We start from the raw sequence: 25,999 nt of genomic DNA, 5'->3' as shown, positions 1-25,999 counted from the left end.
AATGTGCCACCCCCCACTGTGATGTACAGTACTTACAGGAGATACTCTAAGAGAACTGATTGAACTGATTGTCCTCCATACTTTGTTAATCAGTGTGGGTGCGATTGTGCTATTTCTTTATTTTATCACATTATAGACTACATGTTTGAAGAACCGAGGTTTGCTTACAATTTAGTGACAGTAATTAAGCTCGGTGAAGGGTAATATGGTGAGGAAATGAGGTAGAGTTCAGCAGATAGTGACGCCGGGGGTACAGGAACTTCCTGAAAGATGGAGAGGAGAGTGTCGAAGCCGGAGGGGATGTGGTGTCTTGGGGGCGTGGCATGGTTCCTCACTGCGCTAATGATTTGGGTCACAGTCTATGGCTGCCGAGGGGACCGCGCAACCCTTCACTCCAACTTGTACACAGCAACACACATTAGTTGCCGAAATGTGGATATGAGCATCCAACGCACAGATGTGCAATGCTCTTCACATACAAGGACATCTATCGACATAAAGATTGGTGATGCCATAGTGGCCTAATGCAAAAATACACACGGACAGCATCATTGCAATAACTGACACTGAGGAGTCATTTTCACTCAATAGCTACAGTCAGAATTCAAGCCCCCCACACTCTTACTGAATGTGGGACATATGGGATATAACCACGAACGTTTCAAAAAGCAAGACAAGCGCCCAGGGTGTCTACTGAAATCAGGACTAATGTTCGGAAACACACTCTTGTGCTCAAATGATAAATTGAAAGGGGCAGTATGCCTGGGTGGGATATTATTAACTTCCACCCAATTATAACCTTCACCCGGGTTTCCCAGGTGTGAGAACAACGGAACTGATTTTACTTGCCGTTAAAATCACACCAGGGTTAGGCTGCAAGCACAATCTGGCCTTGGCTCCTGGTCCCCGCCCGCCTGTCCCTCCCCCACCCTCTTTTCATGTCACAGGGTACCAAGGAACGCTCACCACTGCCAGCATACAGGCCCTGTTGTGTCCTTACACCATCCCCACCTCAGCTTCTCGGAGCAGTTGTTTAAAGTAAGCACATTTGTCCCCTGCCCATCTCCCCCCCCCCCCCCCCCCCCCCCCAATCCTGTGTGTCAGCCCGGGCTGAGACAGGTTCGGGGCTGGCTGGCGACGTCTAATTGCAGCCGCACCCAAGTACTTCACAGGTCTTTAAAAGACTGAGTACTTGTAAATGAGGCTTTTGTTGTATTTTCATTCACTTTTTTAACGTTTTGTTGTGTGGGGAACAAAGAGAGCGGGTGGGGGCAACTACCAGCCGCAGGAGAACTTAACACTGTCCTGGTCTTCTACGGGCACGGAGGAAAAGACAGAGCCATTTCCTTCTCTGCCTTTTCCGCCCTTTCCCAAAAGCCGAGCGTTAACTATCGGCATTGGCATTTCTGCAGCTCGGGACGCATGTTTAAAAGAAGAAAGTATGGGAACGGAATCTATAAAATTCAAGAAGTAGGGGCACGCCGTGCCCTCCCGACCCCGTCCACTTCCACCGCTGAGTGAAATCGCCCATTGGGCGTGGCGCTTGCAATACAAAATAGGCGCTTGCTCTTCTTCTGAGGAGGGAAGAGGGGCATGTGGGCCCTGGAGCGAGAAACCTTAATGCACGGGAGAGGGCTTACCTCGAGCTCTGAACTCGCACTCGACTGCTGCCCTGACTCCTTCACAACGATAGTGTGATCTTGGGCACCGGCACAAATTAAGCACTCACCTTTAAACTTGCTGGGGACGGCCGCTGGTGCAATCTGAAGAGTTCACGGGAGAGGAGGGGCTGGGGCCGGGAGGAGCAGCTGACTGCAGGGAGGGCACAGAGCAGGCTGAGGCTGCTACAAGTCGAAGGCCAAAGACGAGGAGCCACGCAGAGGCCTCGCAGTCCGTACTCGCAGCGCAGCTCGGAAGTTGAAAAGGAGGAAGTGGGGGGGGGGGATCCCAAAGATAAAAGGCAAAGATATGGGGCGGGGCAGTACCCTACCTGACGCGCGCACCACTGAGTAAATAATCTGACCCACGATTGGGTCACAGGAACCCCAGGGCAGGTCAGCACACTTTTGGGGGCAGGTCGGGAAGTCGCTTCTGGTATAGCAGGACCCTCATTGGAAGCAGCTTCCCGCCTGCAAAGATATACAGCCCTGCATGTGTTACTTGTGGGCAGGGGCCGCAGGGCACAGACACTTAAGGTCAAAAAGGGGTGTGACGAAGAAGGCAACCATCGGCTGCAGCGTGGGCGGGGCGGCGCCGCACAAAGCTTTGAATCCGCCCCACACTCGACGGAATCTAGCCCAAATTTCAGCAGCCCGCCCAACAAGGTTTTTTCTCGCGCAATCAGGCAAAATATCGCCCAATTGTGCGAGATATAGCCCAATCTGGCAACCCTGCCCCTAGGATCAAAATCCCACCAATAGGCAGGAAGGCAGGAACACCGGCAATGCCGGACCAGATTCGGGGGCATTCTCGGCTTTTGGCTGACGTAGCGTGACGTCGCCAAAAGCCAAAGAATCTCGGGAACGCCCCCGAATCTGGTCCGGCATTGACGGACAGGCCCCTCGTCCAATGGCTAGCCTCCATTTATGGAGCTAGCCAATCGGAGGAGGGGGCGTATCCCGACCCACACACACAACTCAAGAGGTTTTTTTGGCACATGCGCAAAGCGCATGGCCAGTCAAAACCTAAAAAAGGGGGTGAGGGGTTTACAGAAAATGCACGGATCAGTTTACACTGATGAAACACCTGAAAACAAGTGAGGCCACTTTTGCTCAGGCCCCCTGCCCCGCTCAGTATACATATATTAATGAGCCGGCCCAGCCAGAGAAAGGGACTGACACCTCTGTCTTGATAAGAGGGAGGTAATGGACGCCCATTTACCTCCAGAAAGGCCTCTCAGGCACCCGCTGGCGGCATTGAACAAAGCAGAAAACTCCCAAATAGGCCCCCCAGGCTGCTCAAAAAAGCAGCCCACAGCTGGAACTGGACGCCGGCCCCTCGGGCATTGCCTCAGTGCCCTCGTTACCAATCCCACGCTGCCCACCGGCCAATTCCTCCTCATCTGCCGTTCCTGCCTCTCTCCATGTATTTGCTGCTCTCGGCCTCCCAGCTTGAAGTCGGCCTTCTCCGCGCCTCCTGCATCATTTTCCACAGGCACGCTGCACGCTTCACACAGAAGTATTCCCCAATCGGAGTTTCTTCATTGCGCCGGATCATCTGCTGACGTCAGCACGTCATCGCGCCTACAACCAAGCGGCCAGCTTGAATTGGGCAGCTCTTCACTGTTCTGCTGCGTCATCATGGGCACACCGGTTCACAACTATTTTTTTCTAATAACTTCTTATATATAATTGGACCCTTCAGTGATCGGCTCACCTGATCTACTGTTCAACTATAATTCAACATTGCTGACTTGTCTTTCAATTTCAGTGTCTTATTCTCAGTGACAGCCTTACTTATTTACCAACATTTACTGTACGTGCCATTTAATGCAAGTTTATTTATTTTATTGTCCACAATATTAACGTGCATTGTTCATTTACTTTTTCTTTTTTAATTTTTTCTTTTCATTTTAATTTACTGCTTGTAAATACACTTGAGGTCCAGTTAATTTGTATTTCATTGTCATTATTCTCATGGCTTCTTCACAACAATGTGCACAACCGCCTCCTTTCTTACAGTATCTGGGTAAACCTAACATTCCCTGGAGGCAATGGGTCAAGGCATTTGAGAATCACATAGTGGCAATGGACGCTGTCAAGTTTATACCTGCACGTAAAGTTGCAATCCTTTATGGTTGTTTAGGTCTCTCTGTTCAATATGTTTTTAAAAATTTACCTCAGTTTCCTACACCCCTTGGTGAGGCTAGTGGTGCGGATCACTGGAATTCCTACAGTGAGGCTTTGGCTCGTTTAGCGAGACACTATGATCAAGACCCTAGCCTAATGTTAGAGATACACACTTTTTTCAGTAGAAAACAACGTCCGAATGAAACTGTTGATGAATATATTGCGGATCTACAAATTTTGACTTCCACTTATGAGTTTGAAGCCAATCTCTATCTATCTACACCTGGGACCAATTTGTTTTTTCTTGCTCTTCAGGGAAAATTCAAGAACGTCATCTTAGTTGCAAGAAACCCTCACTTCTCGACAGTATTGATATTGCAAAGAGCATTCAGAGGTCCATCGTCACAGATAGCTCTTCAAAGCGATCAATCATTGAGTTCAGTCAAGACCCTTACACATGAATCTTCAGACTGTCAACGCTGTGTACATTAACAAGCCTGTTAAGCAATTTGTCAAACGGGCAATACACTGTGTTATAGGTGTGGCTCAAGATCACATCTCAGTAACTTTCCTATGTGTCCATCTCTTGGGAAGAGACGTGTATTATGTAAAAAGATAGGCCATTTTCAAGGAGTTTGTAGATCTGGCAGAAGAACCACTAGAGTTAACGCTGTGGAATTATCTGAGGCTTTTGATTGCGTAGAGTATTTACATGATGTTGTGTAACCGTTGAATGCAATTCTATTTTCAATGACCATTATGTCAAAGGTCCTTTGGGTGTTGCACTCTTTGAGAAAATAGAGATCCCAATTATGGCTGACTCTGGTTCGCCTATTACCAAATTGTCAGATGTAATGTTTTATGACAAGTGGCAAGATTCTATTACTCCTAACTCAGACAGACATTAACCCCAAAGCATTTGGCGAGTTTGACATAGAAATGTTGGGTTACTTTAATTCAAGGTTGGAATGCTTAGGTAGATCCATTTTTACAAAAGTTTATGTAGCTCTCAAGGGACGCAACATGATTGGATGGCAGGATCTTGCATAAATGGGCTTGTACCTCATTCCAGGCTCTGAAAATCCCATTGCTCTTGGTGATGTTCCTCAAGGTTATACCAGGGCTGGTTTGTTAGAAGGTGAACATGCGAAGGTGGATTGTCTGGGTCTTCAGGATCACACTACAGATATTATAAAGGTGATGTTCCTCAAGGTTATACCAGGGCTGGTTTGTTAGAAGGTGAACATGCGAAGGTGGATTGTCTGGGTCTTCAGGATCACACTACAGATATTATAAAGGTTTTTAGATCGTTTTTCCAAATAGTTTTCAAACAAATTCGGCACTGTTAAGGCTTCAGCATCAAATTCGACTTAAGCCTGATGCTCAAACCATGGTTCACAAAGTACGCCGATTGCCCCTAAGTGCCAGGGATGAGCTCAAGACTGTACTCAAGTCATTATGTGACAAAGGTGTCATTGCGTCATGTGACTCTTCACAATGGTTTTCTCCCATTGTTATTGTCAGGAAAAAATCTGGGGAGGTTAGGTTGTGTGCAGACTTGCGCATCTTGAATAAAAACATCTTGGTTGACTGCCACCCCCTCCCTAAGATTCATGAACTGCTTGTCAGTTTGGGTGGTGCAAAGTTTTTTTCAATCTTTGATCTTCGTTCAGCGTACAACCAACTAAAATCCTTCGACAGAGGATTCCCAAGAATTTACGACATTTGTCACACCCTTCAGTGTTTATAAATACCTCAGACTTCTATTTGGCCTGGCCTCTGCGGCCATTGTTTCTCAAAAGATAATAGATAATCTTTTTAGAGACATGCCGGGAGTCCAGGCCTACCAAGATGAAATCCTGGTCTTTGCAGATAGTTGGGAAGCACTTTTGAACAATTTGTCTAGAGTTTTAGGAAAATTAGAAGAAGCAGGTATGACCATTAGAACCGACCAATGTCAGTTTGGTACTCAACAGTTAGACTATATAGGTCACACCTTGTCTCATGAGGATTTCAACCCAAAGTTATCCCTCATTAAGGCCATCAGCCATTCTGCTCCTCCAAGGATAAAGATACTCTTCGATCATTTTTGGGATTAGCAGAATATTACACTTGTTTAGTTAAGGGTTATGCTGAAACTGTTGAACCTTTGCAGGCCCTTCTTCATAAGGGGTCAACATTTATCTGGTCTGAAGAAGCTTCATCTTCTTTTGTTGAGGTTAAAACATGTTATCATTGAAGCACCTGCCTTACATGCTGTTCAAAATGTTTCATCACAGTGGATGCCAGTCTTACTGGCTTAGGTGCAGTTCTTGGTCAATGGGTATCTGGGAAGGAACACACAATAGCTTTTTCTTCCAGAATGCCAAAGCCGTCTGAGACTCACTATAGCACCATTGAACGCGAGGCACTCGCATGCGTTTTGACGATTGACAGATTCAAGAATTATATTTGGGGTTTTGAATTTGAATTGTTTACTGATCACAAACCTCTTACACACTTACTTAATGGGTCCGGTCTTGGTAAGGCTTCATCTAGACTGGTTAGATTGCTGTCTAAATTACAAGGGTTTAATTTTTCTATTAAACATATCCCAGGTGGTAAGAGTTTCAGGGCAAATTGTTTGTCGCGCATGGCGGTTCCGGAGGACCCTGAACTTGAACATTTTGAAGACACAGAATGTGTGGGGCAGCTTTAGATGATATAAAAGTGTACCTGTATCACTGAGCAGTTGTGGATGGAGGCATACAGTAAGGATAAAACTCTTGAAATAGTCATGGACTACATTGTTATAGGATGGCCTGAGCACAGGAGAGACTCTGGTGAGTTAAGAGGTTTTTCCATTGTATCATCTGATTTGTCCATCGTCCATGGCAAGGTTATGCGACATGATTCCTTTGTCGTCGTCCCCCCCCCCCGCCCACACACACACACAAGTCTCAGGTAAGAAGATATAATTAAATCTGCACACCATGGTCATTTGGGTGTCGCTGAAACCTCCCAATTGATCAAGCTGTATTATTGGTTGCCATCTTTGGAGTCTCAGGTCAAATTCTGCATTGATATTTGCACAGAATGCTTGTTGTTTGATAAAAAAAATGGAAGTTGATGAACACGCCCCTGCACCCTGTTCCCTTTTCTGACAAACCTTGGAACAAAGTTGGTTTGGATTTTTCTGGGCCCTATGATATTTTACTTTTTGGTCTCAGGTTCACCATTTTAATGGTGACTATCATTCCAAGTGGATTGCTGATATGTTTTGTGATTCAGCGAGTACTGATAATGCTATCAAGTTTTTAAAGATGGTCTTTGCTGTTGAAGGTTCGCCCTCTGTCATTGTTACCGACAACGGTACACATTTTGTATCTCACAAAATGTGAATGTTTTTAGAAGATAAAAGATGTCTGTCATTTCAAGGTCGCGTTGCATTCCCCTGCCTCCAATGGCTTGGTTGAAAGGGCTAACTGGTTGGTTAAGGATGCCATTCAGGTAGCTGTTTCTTCTCACCAAGAAGTTCAAGATTTTGTGGATGCCAAATTGTGGGCGTAGAATATTTAACCTCATTGTATCGCCTTTCCCTCTTTTGAGGGGGAGAAATGCACACACCAAATTGTGTCCCATATGGTTGCAAAACAAACATGACAAGCATAACCATCCTGACAAAGGTATTGCTTCTCACGTCTTACAAAGGGAGAACCTCATGAAGTCTATACATGATTCTGGGAAAAGTTTTGACAATATGTATCTGAAAGTCAATGATTGGGTCCTTATCAAAAATCCTAAGAAGGTTGCAAATGGTTTGTCTACATTTTCTGCTCCTGTTCAGGTTATTGGGGTGAGCAAGGCCTCGGCGCTTCTTGACTCAAGAGGATGGTGGAATAAAAGATCACTTGTGCTTCTTTCTGATGCACAGGTTGCCTCTTTGCTCAAGTTGTAAAAAAACAGGAAGCAGAAAATTGTGACTGGACCAACTGGTTACATGATCTCACTTCTGGTGTTCCATTTCCGGGTGGTGAAAGCAGTGCTAGTGAAGCTGCTGCTTCTCGTTGTTTAACCTCACAGGTCAGTCAGCAAGACTGTCCTGGTCCTAAGGATGTTTAGACAGATGTCGGTTCTTCTTCTCAGCCTGGTATTCCTGCTACCCGGCAAAGGAAGTTACCTTCCAAACTCAATGATTGTTTTGTCATGAATTGTTGTTTATGCATGATGTTTTCATTTACTGTTTACTGACTTTTGTTTTCACATTTATTTTGCTTTCCTTCCTCTATCTTCTTTGTGCAGATGGAGAAGTTGTAGTGTACAGCCCCTTCCTTGCGCTGTGCACAGCGTGAAGATTCCTCGTGGTTTTGTATCTTTTGAGCAGGGTTCCACGATCGGGGCATGAACGATGGGTGCCAGGATTCTGCGAACGTTATTCAGACATCCTGGTACGCAGTGGGAGCACTCGGTTGTGGGTGCTGTAACATTTGAATAAATCTTCTTCTACTTACCGATCTGTCTGTTGTGAGCCACATTGTAGTGTATCAAGGCATTGATGGTCTAGGAGCCTGCCCACTGCTTAACTTTGGCTGGCTTTCCTATTTCGGGATTATGGCTCCTGCTGCACACATCCTTGTTTACCCATCAAGTTATAGGGTACTATTAAATTGAGTAACTAGTTGTTAGTGCACTTGATGGAGAGATGTGTGCACTTGATGGAGAGATGTGTGCACAGTCTACTCACTGTAACCCACGAGGAAATTTCAAGCAAAAAAATATTTTATTCGAGCTACAAAAATTGTGTGTGATGAGAAGTCTTTGTAGTTGTAAACAAGGCACAATGTAAAAAACAAACCATCTTTTTGTATATCAAAACATGTCTTCATAAAGTTTTTTATCCTCTTATTAAATTAGATCAGAGAAGACTACATTTAGTTGACGTTTATATACCAAGGTGCAATTTACAAAGGTTCTTCATTGAGACAAACTCTATATCATTTAAAAGTAGCACCCTGTGTCATTTGGTTCGAAGCAAATTAAATCCTTAAGGACCAGTCTGAACTGCAGGCTATATGAGTAAGGAACAGTATAAGGTGTCAATGATTGCGTGCAAAGATGAATCACTAAGTTGCTCTGCACCACAGCTGCAGACGAGCGCAGTCAGCGGATTAGCCTTATTTTTTTATATTTATGGTATTGAATGAATGAAGCAGGTTTTATAACGCGCAACTTAGCCCCAGAGGGCGTCAAGGTCAGTTTATTTATTGGTCCTCCTATTTGTAAATTTGTGTAAAATAACAATGCAGAAACCATTTTTTTCTACAGTTGAATATTTTAGGCATATTTATGTCAACCCACTAGAACCTTTTTTACCCAGCAGTCTCCCTCCTACATCCTATGTGCTTCTCTTCCTTTAGGTCTGACGTTAGTCCGTTATCCCCCAGTGCTCATGCCACATTCAGCAATTGTAATCCAATACAGTCAGAAAAAACAGCAGTGATGACTTTGGGACAACCTGTCTGAGCAGTTGACATTCTTGTGTTTTTCATTGTCACCACTGCTTGGGCTGACCCTCAGGCACTCGCAGCCCAAACCAGCAAGATCGGATGACCGGGCATACAAGGGATGAAACGGGTATTGAGTTGGGACCTAACTCCGGGGGAGGTTACCCCACCCCCACCCAGCATGAAAACCAACAGAACAATTTGACTCCCTAAACCGGGAAGGAATGATTTTTGAAGACAAAGGCAGCAAAGTAACTAACTGTCTGAGGATGATTTATGGACCTGTAAGATGAGCAAAATGATGTATGGCATCAATTGGTGATAGTCCGTGATTGAGTTAAAAACGATGGATTTGGGCCCAGATCTTTTGACTGGGGGAGTGTGTGACATTGATCCACATTCAGTCCATCACTTGTTGTTTTTTGCAATTGCCGCCCTAAGTGCGCTGGGGATGCCCAGACGTGGGTCCCAGGCACTCCACACCACTTGGAGTCAAGCTAGCCGGGCTGAAGAGAGGTGTTACCTCGAAACCGGTCCGGTCCTCAGATGCTTGATTCCGGTCTGGGAAAGATATGGCTGTTGTAGTTCGGACTGGACTGTTCCCATGGGGCAACAGGGTCAGAGCTGATTTGCATAAAGCCATTATCTGACCCAGGGTGGTGTGGAGTGCAAAAAAACGATGGATTTGGGCCCAGATCTTTTGACTGGGGGAGTGTGTGACATTGATCCACATTCAGTCCATCACTTGTTGTTTTTTTCGTGATTGAGTTATGGCCTGGGTCATAACGTAAAGACAAGGGTACTGTACTGTAAGATATTTTATACATGTCATGCATATAAAACTGCAGCCAACAACGACCACAATATAACAGACAATGCGTGTTTGCAATTCATTGTATGTAAGTAATGGGGCATGTCAGTTTTGGAGTGGGCACAGTGCAGGGGTTATCATGATCACCACTACTTGGGCTGACTCTCAAGCCATGCCATTCATGGATGTTTACCTTGCTGGCAGATTTTAGTTGCTGATTTTATTGCTTTTCTTGTGTATGATGTGCATGCCTTTTGCCTGCCATAAAGAGACAGGGCTGTTCAGCTTGTGTGACTATTTATTTTACTTAAACATCATGAGACCATGTTGATTTTTACAGTCTCCCTAGGTAAAAACATGCACACACACTGTCTTGAAGATGCCCTGGAAATACTGACCTTTGGCGGCAGGATGAGGTGAGAAGAGACCGTCATACTATTTAAAAATACTTCAAATTCTCTAGAGCAGATATATAAAAATGTGCAAAGGGACTGAAAGCAAAACTTCGCTCGCAACAGTTACAGGTCTGTCTTGGTTTGTAGAGCTTCATTTGTTTGACATAAGTCTCATCTTTTTGGTAAGAGTTTCTCACCACAAAAAGGAGCATAGAGGAAAAGGAGGAGCCCTCCACTCATAGAAACAAAAAATCAAGTCTCCTTTCACCATAAGAATAACTCCCCATTTAGAAAACACATCATAAGGCGACTGATTAGTTAAAAGATCTGGTTGAAAAGAACAATAGGGGTGTGTTTAAATAAAAAAAAAATAACTTTTGTTCTAGGCGCTTAGCCATTCTTTCTTAAACATAAGAGACGCCTCATGTAAGCCACCACCACAAGCCCATTCTGTTACAATCCCACTAGTTATTGCTTCTCATCAGAGGAGCTCCTCATTGCAAGGGGTAAAAAGAATTGAGATTAGAACCAGGAAAACCATACCCTGTAGACACCACTTTCTTGAACACAGGAATAGGGCACACACCATCTATACACACCCCTTCAATAGCACACTGCAAACAAGAGTATCAAAAGATACAAGTACCAGGTTCTGAACTATTGGAATAGTTTCGGCACAGTTCCCTGTTCACATTTCAAATTGGGAGTGTACTTGAGTGCTTTTCGAACCAGATTATAGAACTGGTTTGTCTCCCCCCTTCCCTTGGAGAGTGTTTCTAAATGGGGATCTAATCTGTGTTGTTTTTTTTGGGTGCAGGAAAGGGGATTTGTTATTGTGCTTCTAAGAATTTGTCACGAAGATCGTCCTGCACAGCTTCTATGTTCCTACTGTTACCACCGATTCTGGCTTTGTTTGGGATTTGTGATTTGAAAGTTATATTGAAGGCTGTAATTAATTAAGTGTAATTTTGCTTCTATGCAAACCTGAGTTATGGCAGATGCCAATATGCTGAACGCTTTCCAATTGATCTGTCTGTAACCAACACTTTGACTGATTGTACTCAACCATTGAAATGTATTTTTCAGATTCTTTGACTTCTGCCACAAGCTGTGGTCAGATCTACATCACCGCCTGCTATGTAAGTGTTTTTAGTATTTATAACTAGCAGCTGTATTGTAACAATAACTGATTTGATTAACACTGTTTTAAATCTTAACAACATTTTTAAATTTGCTTCTGTTGTGCAAGAATTAGATTGAAACAAATTTAAACTTTGTATGGTAAAATGCATGTGAATCCTCTTCATTTTTCCATTCCTGTTCTCAGTTGGTGGTTATCCTTGCCATCGAGCAGCAGAACATGAAAATGCTTCTAAAACCTTTAAAACAGGGTTGCCCGTTGTAACCAAAAATCCACTAGCTTCTTAAATGAAGCATGTCTCTGCCCCATACATACCTTTACTGCTTTTTTCCGGTTTCCAAGCACAATTCTTAGTTCCATGCTCACGGTGTGCTACCAGTTGGGTTCTAGCAGACAATGTGGGCACTTGAGGACACTGCTCTCTAGGTGTCACAATTAGATGGTGTGGGTCCCTCATAGGAGATCTTTGAAAGAACAGGGAGCAAGTCAACAGCCCGTGGAGAGAACAATTCAGGGTGCCATACAGCAGCAAGTAGTCAGCCCAGGCCAGCCACTATTAAAGAAGGGAAAGCTGTCTCTTTCAATGGCAGTAATCCTCTGTCTGCACAACAGGTTCCTCTTGCAGTGTGTACCACACAGTTCCAGGTTCTCTGGTTCCACGTCCCCACAAGCATATCTCTCCCCTGCTGAAGTATGACACCAGTAGTTACACTGTTGTGTGCATTTGAGGTTGAGGGCTGTTTTAATGGTCTCCCTTTGAATCCCAGATGTCTCCTGTAAATTTAAGACCTGTCTGTCACTAAGCAGTGGAATGCAGAGCTTAATCCTTAGTGGTACCATGATCTCGAAGAGCCAAAACCTCTTCCTCAATCTGTCCATCTAGCCCACAAATTGCAGAGGTCTGTTCCAGTTACATGCCCCATATTTTATAACTGTCGCTGGGTAATGTCCAGATGTTCTCCTTCAACCTCCAGTGTAGACTGGAGCCAAGCACAATGAGTTTTAAAGAGGAGAAATGCCCAATTTCTAGGACTGGCATTTCTACGTGAATCATGACAAAGCCACCTTTACCACTGAAAAGGGGTTTTCACTGCAAATCCAGTGATGGGAAACAATATGAGGCTGCTCCACTGTTGCAGCCTGAAGGAATTTAAACCATTCCCCACGTTAGCCTATAGGAGTAACAAGACTGGGACAAAGTCGCAAGTTCAAGCCGACCGCAATGAAGCGCAGACTGGCTACATGGACTCAACTAGGTCCACTGAACACTGTACCTTAAATCCTGGTGCATTGTCTGCATTGCTTTGTGAAACCTTACATTGTTGTGCGGCAAGGGTTTGCAGGGCTTAGCGTTGCTTATTTATTTATTAGGCTTATTGAGCGCGACAGCTACCCAAAAAGGGTTTCCCGGCGCTAAAAAGATACTGAACCAGAAGGGCAGGAAAAAGTCACAGGAGGAAAACCAGAACAGGTCACTGGTTAAACAGCCAGGTCTTAATGGCTTTGCGGAAATAGGTGTAACGAGTTTCCAGACGGAGGGATTGCGGAAGAGAGTTCCAAAGCTTAGGGCCTAGGAGAGAAAAATCTTCCTCCCATCCTCGCACGGTGTGTTTTAGGGATACAAAAAAGGCCTTGAGTGGCAGATCTCAGGCAACGGGCAGGCGTGTAGGTATGCACAAGGGTTTGAATGTATCTGGGTGCATTTCCCCATTTTATTCTATGCATGAGGCTGAGAGTTTTAAATTTGACCCTATTGTCGATTCTTAGCCAGTGGAGCGCTTTTAGGTGACTGGACATACGATCTCTCCTGTTGCATTTACAAAGCAATTTGGTTCCGAAGATGCTGGCAGCTGTGCAGGGAGGCCTTTGCGGGGCTTCGCTTCTGTTCCTATGAGGACAACAGCTGGGCTTGAGCACCTTCAGGCCCACTTCCAAAGGACCAGACTGGGCTGACACCACTAGGGAGGGCTGGACTCACAGATGGCAGAGTTCTGGTGCTGGGTTCAAGGTAGTTGGAACCCCTTTATGTCCCTGAGGCGTCTGATCCGAAGGCCAGCCAATTAGCCCTTGGAATCGTTCAAGAGATGCAGGTCCAGTCCTTCTCACCCAGTCAAGAGGACAGCCGGTCAGGGCTGCAGTTTCTTCAGAGCAGCAGTCCAGCAGAGTTGCAGTCCTTGCAGCAGCACAGCAGTACTTCTGCTATGTTAGCAGTTTATAGAGCGCATGATCCAGTACGGAGTGTCCCCACGCTGAATTCCGATAGACCAAGAGGGTAACTGGGCTGCCTCTACTGGTTGTTTGAACTTCTCCTAAACAGCCAGATTTTTAGGTGTTTTCGGAAGAACGCTTCTGAAGGCTCTAGTCTGAGATGCAAAGGAAGTAGGTTCCACTGTTTGGCTGCCAGGAACCTAAAAGAGCTACGACCAAGCCGCTTTCCATTGAATTTGGGAACATTGACAAATCCTGTACAAGCTGATCTTAAACAGTGTTTTGGGTGTTATGGTAAGATAGGAAGAAGATAACTCGGACCTTTGCACTGCTGAAATTTGTGAAGATAGCATAGGGCATTAAAGGATATCCTTTCCTCAATAGGGAGCCAGTGAAGTGTGTCCAGAGCTTTCCCTGTTGGAAATGTTGAGCAGCATATGCATTGCTGTCTTTTGCACTCTCTGAAGCATATAAATGCTCCTCTTGGAGGCCCCTAGATGGAGGATGCTGCAGTAGTCTAGTCTTGATACCACAGGAACCTGGACTGCTATTTTTTTCGCTCAGACCGGAATAAGCCCTAGAATCTTCCTAATCATTTTCAGGACCTCAAAACGGGTACCTTTAACAGTGGAGATGTGGTCCGAGAAGGTTAGGGTGTAGTCAAACCAAACTTCGACATTTTTGACTTTGCAAGAAAATGCCTACTTTCTAAAACTTTTTTTTTGTCTAGTAAAAGTGCCTACAAGGAATTTCATTTCAATATGGTAATAGTATGTTTAACATAATTATTTGAGTGCCCAAATAGGTGGCCTCAAACATATGACTTTTCTCAATCAATTTATGTAATTAAAAAGGTGAATACATCAAGAGAATAAATAAGCAAAGGGTGTACTCTTTTTTCATATAGATTTATAATCAAATAAGATATATTGGAGGGTACATAAAGATATTCACATACACAGTAGTGACAGAGATTGAAAGTTACCATAGTATATAAAATTATACCTGCCAGTCAAATCAAACCAAAAAGAGCTTTATCCGATATCAGTCAGGAATTCTTTAAAATACAAATATTCACAATTAATCCAAACATATTATATTGGGGGGTAGACATTGCAAATAGAGCAGTCCTACAGTATTTGATAAATTCGAATCTACTTTCTAAGAAAGTCAGACAATGATACTTTTCCTTGCTCTCAGTATACTTTTTAAAAAGCCAGCAACCACTCCAATACAATAATCACTATCCAATCGCTGTAAATATAAAAAGGCAGGTCGACATTGCCTCCATCCCTCCAACCTTAAGAGAGGCAAGATCCATCTAGATCTTTCCTTCGCATACAATTTGCAAAATAAAATCACATGAATAGTTTTTTGTGGGGAGAGATCATCGCAAGGACAATGACCTGGTTCTCTGGACCAGTCATTCATCTCTGGATGGCCAATTAGTCGGTGAAAGGTCCCAAACCTAAAACGAGTTAAAACATACCTATCGTTGTCCCCTAAAAAGCATGAAAGATATGGCTGGATATCATATGTTATTACAGTCAATTGGTGTTAGACAACCACAGATGTATTCATCTCTGTTGCAAGTCTGATTTTCTCAACGTGGGTCATGCAGATTACTTTAAACTCCTTATGACAAAGAGTTCAATGTATCTGGGGAAGTATAATAATCTGGATGCCCAAGATCATGCATCATTTTTTACATATTTTACCCAAGTAATCTTAGTGGAATGATCCAACTTAATTGAATCCTTTATTATTTCTTTATTTAGGCCTGTGCTACCGGAGGTCCAAATTCTGTGCCAGAGTAACACTGGTTGTACCTTAATAAAATCTGAAATATATGGAATCCCAAGCTCACTATGGCAATTAAAAACAGGGGAATTAGCAGGTACAGCTAGAACAAATCTTAAACAGGCATTTTCAACATATTGAATGGGGGAGGAATCCTAAACTCCTGCCCCAAAGGTAGCTATACTTAAACATTTTGTCTGGTAAATTTTAAGAAGAATTTCCGGGGCCTTTTACCAATTTTTTTTTTTGAGAAATTGACGACAGTCACGGTCGACTTCATGAAGAGAAGATTCCTACTCTTGACCGCCTGACCCCAAGAACCAGTGCGATTAAATAAAACACTCAAATATGTACACGTATAAGTGGAGTCTACTTACCCCATCTGGAAGGCTCCTGCATTTGTGTCTCCCCCACCCGCAGGTCATAAAACAAGTTTTCTTGGCATTCAGTTTTAGACCTTATTCATCCATAACACCAGTATAAAATGCAAGAGCTTTTTGTAGACCTAACTGCGTGCGTGCCATGAGCACTGCGTCATCTTCGTGAAGGGAGACTATCGGGCGTTTGTTGACATAAGGTGGGTCCCTCGCCTTAGCCACCAACTCCTGTTCCAAAGCATTGGTATTAAGGGTGAACAGGAATGGTACCAAGACTCATCCTTGTCTTACCCCCTCTCTACTTCAAACAACGCAGTACACTCCCCTTTGGTTCCGTATCGAACCTTGGCAGTTGCCCCCGTATAAAATTGTCGTAAAAACTGTGCCAGGACCGGATCGTCCTTTAAATCAATCATGATGTTCCACAATTTACTGTGTATAACAGTCAAAAGCGGCTGTGTGGTCGACGAATGCCAAATAAAATCTCACTGCTTAAGCTTGAGTGTATTTTCCAATTAAAATACTAAGATTAGAACCTGCTCCTTTATTCCTAGGCCCGGTCTAAAACAGCTTGGTACATCACTTAAAGTGTTATTTTCTTCTACCCATGTTTGCATCTGGTCTAAAACAATCCTTCCTGCTACCTTCATCAGGGAGTCTAATAAAGATATCGGGCAGTAGCGTGCAGGGTTTTACCGTTCCCCTTTTTGTAAAAATCGGTACAATCATCGACTCCGACCAGGTATTAATGAAACCTTTGACACAGCAGGTTTGTAGGACCTGTGTTATCAACGGGGACCATAATGCTGGAATTGATTTAAACAAATCAATTCGCACCCCGTCTGGGCCTGGGGCCTTACCACTCTTACTTGCATTTATCGCCCCTATAACATCTTTGTGATTTTAAAGTCAATAGGTAAGAAGACAAGGGGACCTCCCCCCTGCTGGCTTGTGCAGTCTTTTACACTTTCTGTAACCCCTTGCGAATTATCGACATTTGCCAAGAAATCTACCCATATCTTCTCCTCTTATTGCACCTATTGATGGGACATCGGGCTTAATAAAAAACTGCGCATTCACCGCCCGCCAGAATAAAGAGCTATACTTGCTCAGAGGCTTCATGGAGGGCAACCCAAGCTTTTACTTTTAACTCTTTCTTTTGTGACCTTCTAACTTGATTATAAAACTTCCTGCATTCTCTAATTCCCCCCTTATCTCTTTCATATGAAGTGCCGCTTTTAACTTTGTTTTAGTACAATTTGAGTCAAATCACCCTTCCTTTGAAGCTAGTTTTTAACAGTTGATGTCATTTGGGAGAATGCTATCAATATATTTTCATAAGAAGTAGATTCCTCCAGACACATTAAAATTGAGTTATAAGCCTTTGTTATAATTTGATTGTTGAACTCTGATGGATCATGGCTAGACCAACGCAGAGTATAGCCATTCTGTATACCATTTGTACATTCTGGGTCCAAAGTTCTTGATTGTTATATTGTCGCTCTAAAACAGTTGGGAAGATAATGTTAATGCTTAAAGGGAAGTGATCACTCATTACATTTTTGTGGGTTTTGTAACTTGTAATATAATTTGGGTAATGGTTGGGGGCAATTATAAAATCTATTATGGACTCTAATCCCCTGCCTATAAAGGTATGCCCAAAATCCATTCTAGGGGAGCACGGTCAATTGGCAAAACCGAGGTCCTACGAGAATAAAATCTCATTAAACAACTCGCCCCCCCCCCCCATCAGAGTGCACAAAATGAATCCGGGGATCATCCTCCTCTATTGTTAGGCTGCATTTTCGAAGCCCCGCTAACAGACCTAAACCAATATTGAAATCACCTCCCCAAATGGTAATCATTTCAGTGTCTCTGATTGCCTTATAATTTATTAGGATCATAACTAAGCATCTTCAATATGACCCCCAGCTGTTCCTTTTTCAACATTATTATAAAAATTGATTACAATTGATATACATTTACAGTCTATACGAATCAGTACTATTTGATACGTTTCAAATTTTATCATTTCAATCTTTAATGCCCCAACCAAATTCGAAACATAAACACAAATTCCCCCCTTGGGTCTCCCGTGTGTTGAATGAATTGCTGGAGTATGAAATGTCTTGAAACCATTTATATGCACTTCACCGATCACCCAGGTCTCTAGTACACACAAAATGTCAAAGTCAATCCAAACTGTATTATTCCAAAAAAGAACACTAACACTTTTGGGGGATATTTAGTCCAAGGGCAGAAGCAATCTGACATATGGGTTCGATCCCAGGTTGCACGGCTCGGCTGGAACTCTGGTTTCGCCCAATTCAAATACATCACTAATTATTGGGGCTAACTCAAAAGCTTCTTCACCATTTAAATGGATTTCCCGCAAATCAGTTCTCGAGACAAAATTTTGTTTAGTCAAACGGGCTTCACAGGCAGTTTGAATATCGGAACCCTTAATAATCACACTCTGGTCTTGTCTGATGAATAGTCATTCATTCTCCACTAGTGATTTGAGAGGCCCGAATCGATTTGACCCCTCGAGATTGTAGAATGGAAAATAAACAGGCTGTATGGATGATTTCCATTTTAAAGAATATTTGGGCTGGTAAAAAAAAGAAAAAAGCAGAGGGAGAACATTAATACTAGTATGGGTGATGTTTGTATAAGATTTCCTTTACCAGGGATGGTGTTCCAAGTGAGAGGACAACACAGTCGCCTTGAAAAAGTTTCCTACTGTTTCCAACCCAGCGTATCCTCACCATTTTAAAATCCCTAAACATAGCACTGGTCAATCCTGTTCTACCCCCTAAGCAATGCATGGCTTTAATTCTCCGTGAGATCCATGTTTCCCTGAGGGGGGGGGGGGGGGGGGGGAGCTGAAACATTGGCCAGAACTACAGTAAACGGAGTGGCGGCCGGGGGTAACATTTTAAAATCTGTGTACTAAAACTTTGTAATGGACAAAAATGTGTTGGGCGTGTTCTTGATGTTAAATCACACACCTCTCTTACCCATATGATTTTCCGACCTTCCTGTCACTTTTTCACGAGTCACTTCTCCCCTATTATGCGTATTTACTATTGATTTTAGTTGTGTCTCCGTCCCCTTGCCCTTATCCCTCTCACCATTTTGCCTTTTTGGTACTAGTGGTGTATCGTTCATATTCTCACTCTGGATCTTTGGGAGTGTACAAGATGACCCCGTATTATGCATACTCCCCTTTTGTGAAACCAAGCTCTGGTTTTCAAAAACTTTCTCCATTCCGACTTCAAGTTTATCCAACCTAGCTGTCAGGGTGCTAATAAACTGTTTAACAAACTCGGTTCATTATTTTACTAAGCTAGACAAATTCTCAATCTCAATGGAGGGTACATTATATTTATTTTTTAAGCAAAATACATTATCTGTACTTTTTTTTTTTTTTTTTTTTGTCTGGATTTTGCCTTTTATCACCTGCTGTTTTTTTGGGTTAATCTTAGACGTAACTTTAAATGGGATTGAGTGCGTTCCACTCAGGGAAATATCGGGACTTTCTAATCTTAATGTGTTGCACGTTATTTTTTTTAGAGGGAGGTAAAGTGTCAATATTCAGAACACTAGTGGAGATGTCATCTGAAATAATCTGGATGCAGCCATTTTTTGCTTTCCCAGCATTCGAATTACCAAAAATGTGTCTTTCATCTACCCCCCTATCAGCCAATGAAATGACTTTATCATTAGATATGGACCCCAAAGAGTCCATATTTAATGTTTCTTCTACTGAAGAAATCTGTTTTTCGATAACACCTACAGCCCCAGTGAGATAATTTAGCAAAGTGATATTCGTATTTTTAGGCTTACTAGGTGGTTTCAATGTGTCACTTGCTTTTGTCTTTCTTTTCTCCATCTTATTCACCCGGCCTCAATTCATGTAAAGTGTTAGTTATCTTACTGGTAACTCCAATTTCCAGGGGATGTAGTACTCTTCTTTAAATCCAAGAGCAGTACCCTTATGTTTCACTCTTGCCTGGGAGAACAAGTTCAAGATAGGGGGCCCAGCCCAGCCTCCTTCGGTCTCACACGGGCCCGCCCTGTGTCCGAGCTTTGCCCGCGCAGCTGGGTCCTGAGGTCGCTTTATGTGCCGTCTGGCGCGCGTTTTGTGACTCCTGTGGTTCCTGCCTCAACAAGCTGTGGGGCTTTGAGTCCTCAGGAAGGTGCGGTGCGCTTTTCAGTTGCTTCCCAGCTCTGGAAGTAAAGTGCGGCGTGCTGATTGTCCGGTGGCGGGAGCAAAATGCCAAATAAAGTGCAGCGTGCCAAATGCAGTTCAAAGTTTCCCCTGCTATTCACTAATGTAAATCACCCATTTTCTTGAAACTACATTAGGATTCCAGAGTCACCAAATATTAACTGGGCATCTCTTCCCATTTGGATATTACAATTACAAAATGTAACAAGGCAACTCCAATGTTATCCTATGGGAGAGATAGGCCATGCAGTAGTGAAAAACGAATTGAAGAGTTTTACACTACCAGGACATGTTAAACTAAAGGACATATGTCCTACTTTTAAATACACTGCACCCTGTCTTTTGGCTGTCCAGGGCTACCTTAGGGGTGACCTATATGTATTAAAAAGGAAGGTAATGGTCCGGGATGCGGTTTAATTTGCTCAGTTGAAATGCAAATTTAAACATCACACACATCCTCTGCAGTGGCAAGCCTCGGAGATGTTTAAAGGGCTACGCAAGTGCTTGGCACAATCAGTGCTTCGGGCCCACTAGTTGCATTTAATGTACAGGGTTTGAGCACATGTTCAACTTTACTAGTGACTTACAAGTACATTAAATGTGCCAATTGGTCATAAGCTAGTGTTACCATGTTTTAGGGAAAGAGCACAAGCACTTTAGCACTGGTTAGTGGCAGTAAAGTGCAGAGCCTCAAATGAAACAAAAGACTTTCAGCAAAAAGTAGGAGGAGGAGGAAGGCTAAAGGTCTGTGGGTGACCCTGCAAAAAGGGCAAGGTCCAACAGCTGTAAACATGATCTGCAATCAAAATGCTCTCTAATGTGTAATGACTTGAAATCTCTGTACCATGTAACATTGTATTGCCCATTGTTTCATGGTGCAATCACGAAATGTTTTGAATATTTTATTCCATATTATGATGAATGATTTTTTGTTTTGTGTAGCATCTATTTTGAAATGTCTCAAATGTTTTTATGCATTCATAATTATAGTTGTTTTTAGATATTAAAAGTAAATTAACTTTTATAATTAAATATCACATTGATCAACTCCCACCTGCAGTCTTCCATTTGCCCTTTGTTTGCTGTTCATTGGGCGTCAAAGACAGCAGAAAAAGTATATTCTGGATGGAGCCGAGACAGGACTGTGCAAGTAGCAGCAGTTCATGTGCAATATTCTTCCAACACTGTTCTGCTATTGTGAAAGTTGTAACTTTAAGTTATCGTACATAAACCGACCGAATGTGTGAAAACCAGACAGAGTAATAAACCAAAAACTAACGCATCTTATCTTTGTATTTTGCAGACTCCAGTTAAAATTTTACACAGTTCTTCTCCTAACCGGTTTCTGGTTATAAAGAAGTATGCAATTTTGCTTTAAAATAATATAAAGCCCACTGCTTTTGCCCACAGATAATGGAGTATTATTTCTGTTTCTCATGTGTTCTTCCTTTCAGATACTGAGACGTTTGACTTGTGGACTAGCAGCAGATAGACTTCTACGTCACGTATTTGCCTCAAAATTGGGTTGCAAAGCAGAAGAGAAACGTTTGTAGGCATGGTACTGAAAAACAGCTTTATTTTCTCTGCATTTACACTACTTTCTCCGATTTTGATTTGAAATTCAGCCAATGCTATCCTAGTACAAAAACATATTGCTAATCATCATTTTTAAAACTTCTCCATTCATCTTTGCGACGGGGATGGGGGCGTGGCAGGCGGGCAGTGCCATATACTGATTTGGTGAGTCAATTCCTTTCTAGCCTTGCTTGATATGATTGTAATATATCATGTCATATGATAAGTATGTTCTTAAAAATTTGGTGACCTAGGGCTAGTTTTATCGTTCTGTGAAAGTTAACTGGTGACTAACGTCACATTCCAATAAAAGCCCCAAGAGTCCAAGTTTTTCATTGGCTTGGTCAAGTGCACTAGCTTGTTTGAGTAAATAGAGGGACCGTTTTTTTGGTGCAGGTGGGCGAAGATAATGTTCTACATGCAAGTCAGTTTTTAGTCCGAGCATCAACTAAAGAAAACCTAAAATATAAAGTTTTAGTTAATATCTACAGGTAAGACAGAAATAATATTTTTGTTGCCATTTGGAGGCAAGTCGTGTATAATCTCGCAACAAATTTTCAGTGTTAAGATTCTCCCCGGGTCTAGCCAGCGCTATATAAAACTTTTTAAATAAAATAAACATTACTGTGTGGTGGTGAAAGCAGTGAAGTGACATATAAACTATGTAACCAAATACTGCTGCATAATAGATCTGATATGCAGCACCCTGGGCAGATTTCAAGGTTTTTATTCTCCTCTTGTAACTTTACCATATATGCTGCATCCTCGGAATGTGTACAGTTTTATTTTCTTTTTTTCCAAGCTATTGAATAGATATACAAGGTACTTCCCTAACTGCCTTCAACAACGTTTTTTTTCTTTGGGGGAGTTTTTGTTAAATTTTAAATGTCTTTTACGCCCTCCCTCCTCATCCCACAATGAAGTTCCTACAATAATCTCTATGAATAATGTATTGTATTTACGGTAACTGGCTAGATTATAAAGACCTGATTTCTCCTCCGTCCCACCGTCTGTTTCAGCAGATCTAATCCCCAGTTGAGTTTACTCCATGACAACCACTGAAGTTAGGCCCTGAACCACTAAAAGGCAGGCTATAGGAGGCTCTTTTAAAAACAGCTTATACTTTTTTCTTTTTTCTACTAGATTTTTGAGCAGGTACTTTAAGAGCCTGGTTAGACTCTATATAACAGTGGAGTTGTGTAGTGATACTCCTGTTCATTAGCATCACTGCTTGACCTTTTCAGTTCTACAAGGTGAAAATTCTCTTGTCAATTTCTGTAAATTGGCAGTGAACGGCTCTTTACTTCCACTGCATTGTTTGAATAAATATTCTAAGGGGAGTTAGGCACTTGTTCCCTGTCTTTCTAGCCCCTCCAAAAAACTCCTCCCCACACTATCATCGATAGATAAATGAACCACCTACCCTGACTCATCCAGTTTTATCTTTTTTGTGAGTACACCTTTCTTGTGGGTACACAGACCTGGTGGTGTAGTTGAAGGCAGTGCAGGATAACATGCGCTTCTTTTTAGGTTGTTTCAGCCTAAATCGGGGCACTAAGTATCTGGTTTTTTTTTTTTTTTTTTTTTTGTTTTGTTCTGGAGTTCTCTAGGCTGTAATGAAACCGGTGATTGAGGGTTGTGGATGGTTTTGAATTAAATTTCACAGGTGTTGCATCCATTGTTTGTGTCATGGATGATTCTGGCATGGAAATGGTCATATGCCCATATTGCACAGTTTGCTGGTGTATTCAACAGAGTAATGACTGGAACAAGGAAATGGATGAGAAGGTAATGTTTCAGTTACTTACTGGAAATTCCTTTACTGTGCAGAGATGAATGAATAGGTAAGCTTGTGGGCCTTAGAAGATGTCGTCTTTGTAGGAAGTCTTTTATCCAACTGGTAGGGTGAAACAATTTCTTTAGGGAAAAAAAATTAAGGCAGCGGTGTTCCTGTGTAGTGTAGCATGCTCCCCTCGTAGAGTAATGACGAGAATGGGATAAAATGGAAATGGAGTGAAGTAATTACTTGTAAGTAATGTTAGCACTTTTGTTGTGTGCTGCGGTCATTAGCAGGTTCCTCTACCCTTACAGAATGTTACCTTCAGTGATATTTAATGTAGCCCATTTAAGAGTTGCCTGTGTAAGCATAGCCTTGGTCAAATGTGTGGTGGTGTTCTGATTTCTTTTGTTTTCAATTTTCCGTTTGTTTCTCTTCATTGGGTGCTAAAAGCTGTTGAATATATCCTTAAAGGAGCAGCAGCAGGACTATGCAGATATCAGTAGTTCAGCGTCCAATATTCCTCCAACACCGTCCTTATTTGTGAGTTTATTATTTAATCTTTTTTTTTCTTGTTTTCAAATTTCTGAAACGTATTGGGTAAAGTATTTCAAAATTATAACCTCTGGCCCTTAATATTTTGGTTTTTGCGCATGCTTGCTTTTATTGTTAATGTCATATCTGCAGTCTTGAATCTACCAGTTGTCTGCCCACTGCCCTGGCATTGGGTTCCCAAAACTGCAGATAGAGCAATCTGGAGGTATTTGGGGCAGTGCTGTTCAAGTATCACAGCTCTGTACAATATTACTTCCAACATTACCTCGATTCTGTTGGCACAGAGGTTATGGTCTTATTGTGTCATTATCAATCAGTCAACAGAAAGAAAATTAGCAGTAAGATATTGTTTTCAGAAAAAAGCAATTTTCTGCAGAACACTGAACGCTGCTACAATGTCTCCTACAGTTGTAGCTGAAGTTAACATTTTTAGTTTTTATTGACTAATATTTAGGTATATGGTATATTATGTTTAGGACTATGTAAGAGTGCAACAAAACTGTGGTAAAGAAATGATTGTAAATATGTTACCGCTTTGTCCTAAAAGTGGCAAAGTAATTATATTTTTTTGTTTTTCAGTTTTGCAAGAATCAAGGTGGCTCCGAACTACCAAAACTCACCTCCTAACACACCCTTCCATATGCGCTATAGAATGGTTGCCAGTCAAGAGTAAAAGAGAAAAAGATGTTGATGACCAAAAAGTTAATGGGAGGCGAGAAGCACCAGCTTGGCCCAAGACTTCCAGCTACTCGTCTCAATGTTGGGTTTCCATCAGTAATAAACATTTTGGCTGTCCGGGTACAAAAAAGTGTGAGGAGGTTACCTTGGTGAACTTCAAGCACATGTGACCAAGCAGGGTATCTTAGATGTATAGGAGTGGGTAGCACATTGCCTGTCAATACTGTTGCAGTAGTCCCCATTGCATGCTACCATGGGGATGATGTCGCAGGAAGGTTTTACTCGTAATAAAGCAGCAGTAGGTTGAAAGTTCAAACATGCTAATGGCTTGGTAACCCTTCATGCGTTTCATACTTTCAAATACATTAGAGTGTATAACAGATCTAATGTTTTAGATACTGATTGATCAACATTACTCTTGAAGCAAGGTATATTAACAGCTTCGAGTATTACAGGTAAATGCTTGTAGATTGAGCCAGGGGGGTACAAGGACCCTGGTGCTTCATGACCATTCTGTGGTCTTCGATGTAGTAGACCATAAGATCATGTTTCAACATTTGGTTTTGGTTGCCATAGTTACCAGACTTTCCACAAAATGGTGTTGATCATTCCTGACTAAAAGAGGTGAAATGGTACCGTTGGGTAATGGTTCTACTCAAGAAAATTGTCCATCTATTGTGGGTTACTTTTTGTCACATTAAAACCTTATGTTGATATTGTGTATATAATGTCATTACAAAAGCAAATGTGTAAATCCTGAATTCATTTACAACTCTATTGCTATCCTGATAAGTTTGCACTATAAAAATCTTCTAACAATGGATCGACTACTTAAGATATTTATTTTTAATAAACACAATGATCTAATCAGTCCTGCGCTCAAGTCACTAATGTGCAACGCAAACAAATGTGAGTTGATTAAGTCTCCTTTTAGACCACTTCATATTTTTGTTTCCATCTGAAGTGGTTTTGGAATTTAATCTCTCTTAAAGCTGAAAACATTTGAAGATTTGCTACCATTTTTTTTTTTGCTATACTGTGAACTTAAAGGTCAATTTCTAATATATATATAGATTTTGTAGATATTAGATCTTAATTGACAGTGCAGGCATGCTTGCAATGTATGGGGGACTATTTTACACCTCAATTTAAATTTATCATAGATGCATTGTATATA

At 42.2% G+C, this 25,999-nt stretch overlaps 1 long non-coding RNA gene and 2 other non-coding genes across 9 annotated transcripts in view; all 3 read left to right on the top strand.

Annotated features, from left to right (window-relative positions):
* The window catches only part of LOC144781337 (uncharacterized), a 103,565-nt gene extending 77,873 nt beyond the window's left edge, over positions 1 to 25,692 (top strand). For 3 of the 7 annotated variants that reach the window (XR_013600956.1, XR_013600957.1, XR_013600954.1), the window contains 5 exons: positions 10,423 to 10,498; positions 11,564 to 11,616; positions 21,541 to 21,596; positions 21,692 to 24,132; positions 24,724 to 25,692. This is a non-coding gene — a long non-coding RNA (uncharacterized LOC144781337). Of the gene's footprint in view, positions 1 to 8,069; positions 9,608 to 10,039; positions 10,499 to 11,563; positions 11,617 to 21,540; positions 21,597 to 21,691; positions 24,133 to 24,723 lie in introns of all 7 variants that reach the window. The other 4 variants (XR_013600952.1, XR_013600951.1, XR_013600955.1 and 1 more) reach the window with 3 other exon arrangements.
* Positions 21,289 to 21,467, top strand: LOC144783547 (small Cajal body-specific RNA 13). The gene has a single exon (XR_013601504.1).
* Positions 24,268 to 24,542, top strand: LOC144783546 (small Cajal body-specific RNA 13). Its single transcript, XR_013601503.1, has one exon.
* Positions 25,693 to 25,999: the final 307 nt, after the last annotated feature.

This window comes from Lissotriton helveticus, chromosome 9, assembly GCF_964261635.1.
Source record: "Lissotriton helveticus chromosome 9, aLisHel1.1, whole genome shotgun sequence".
NCBI lineage: Eukaryota > Metazoa > Chordata > Amphibia > Caudata > Salamandridae > Lissotriton > Lissotriton helveticus.
The sequence above is the reverse complement of the archived record's forward strand: the minus strand, read 5'-3'. Positions and strand labels throughout refer to the sequence as shown.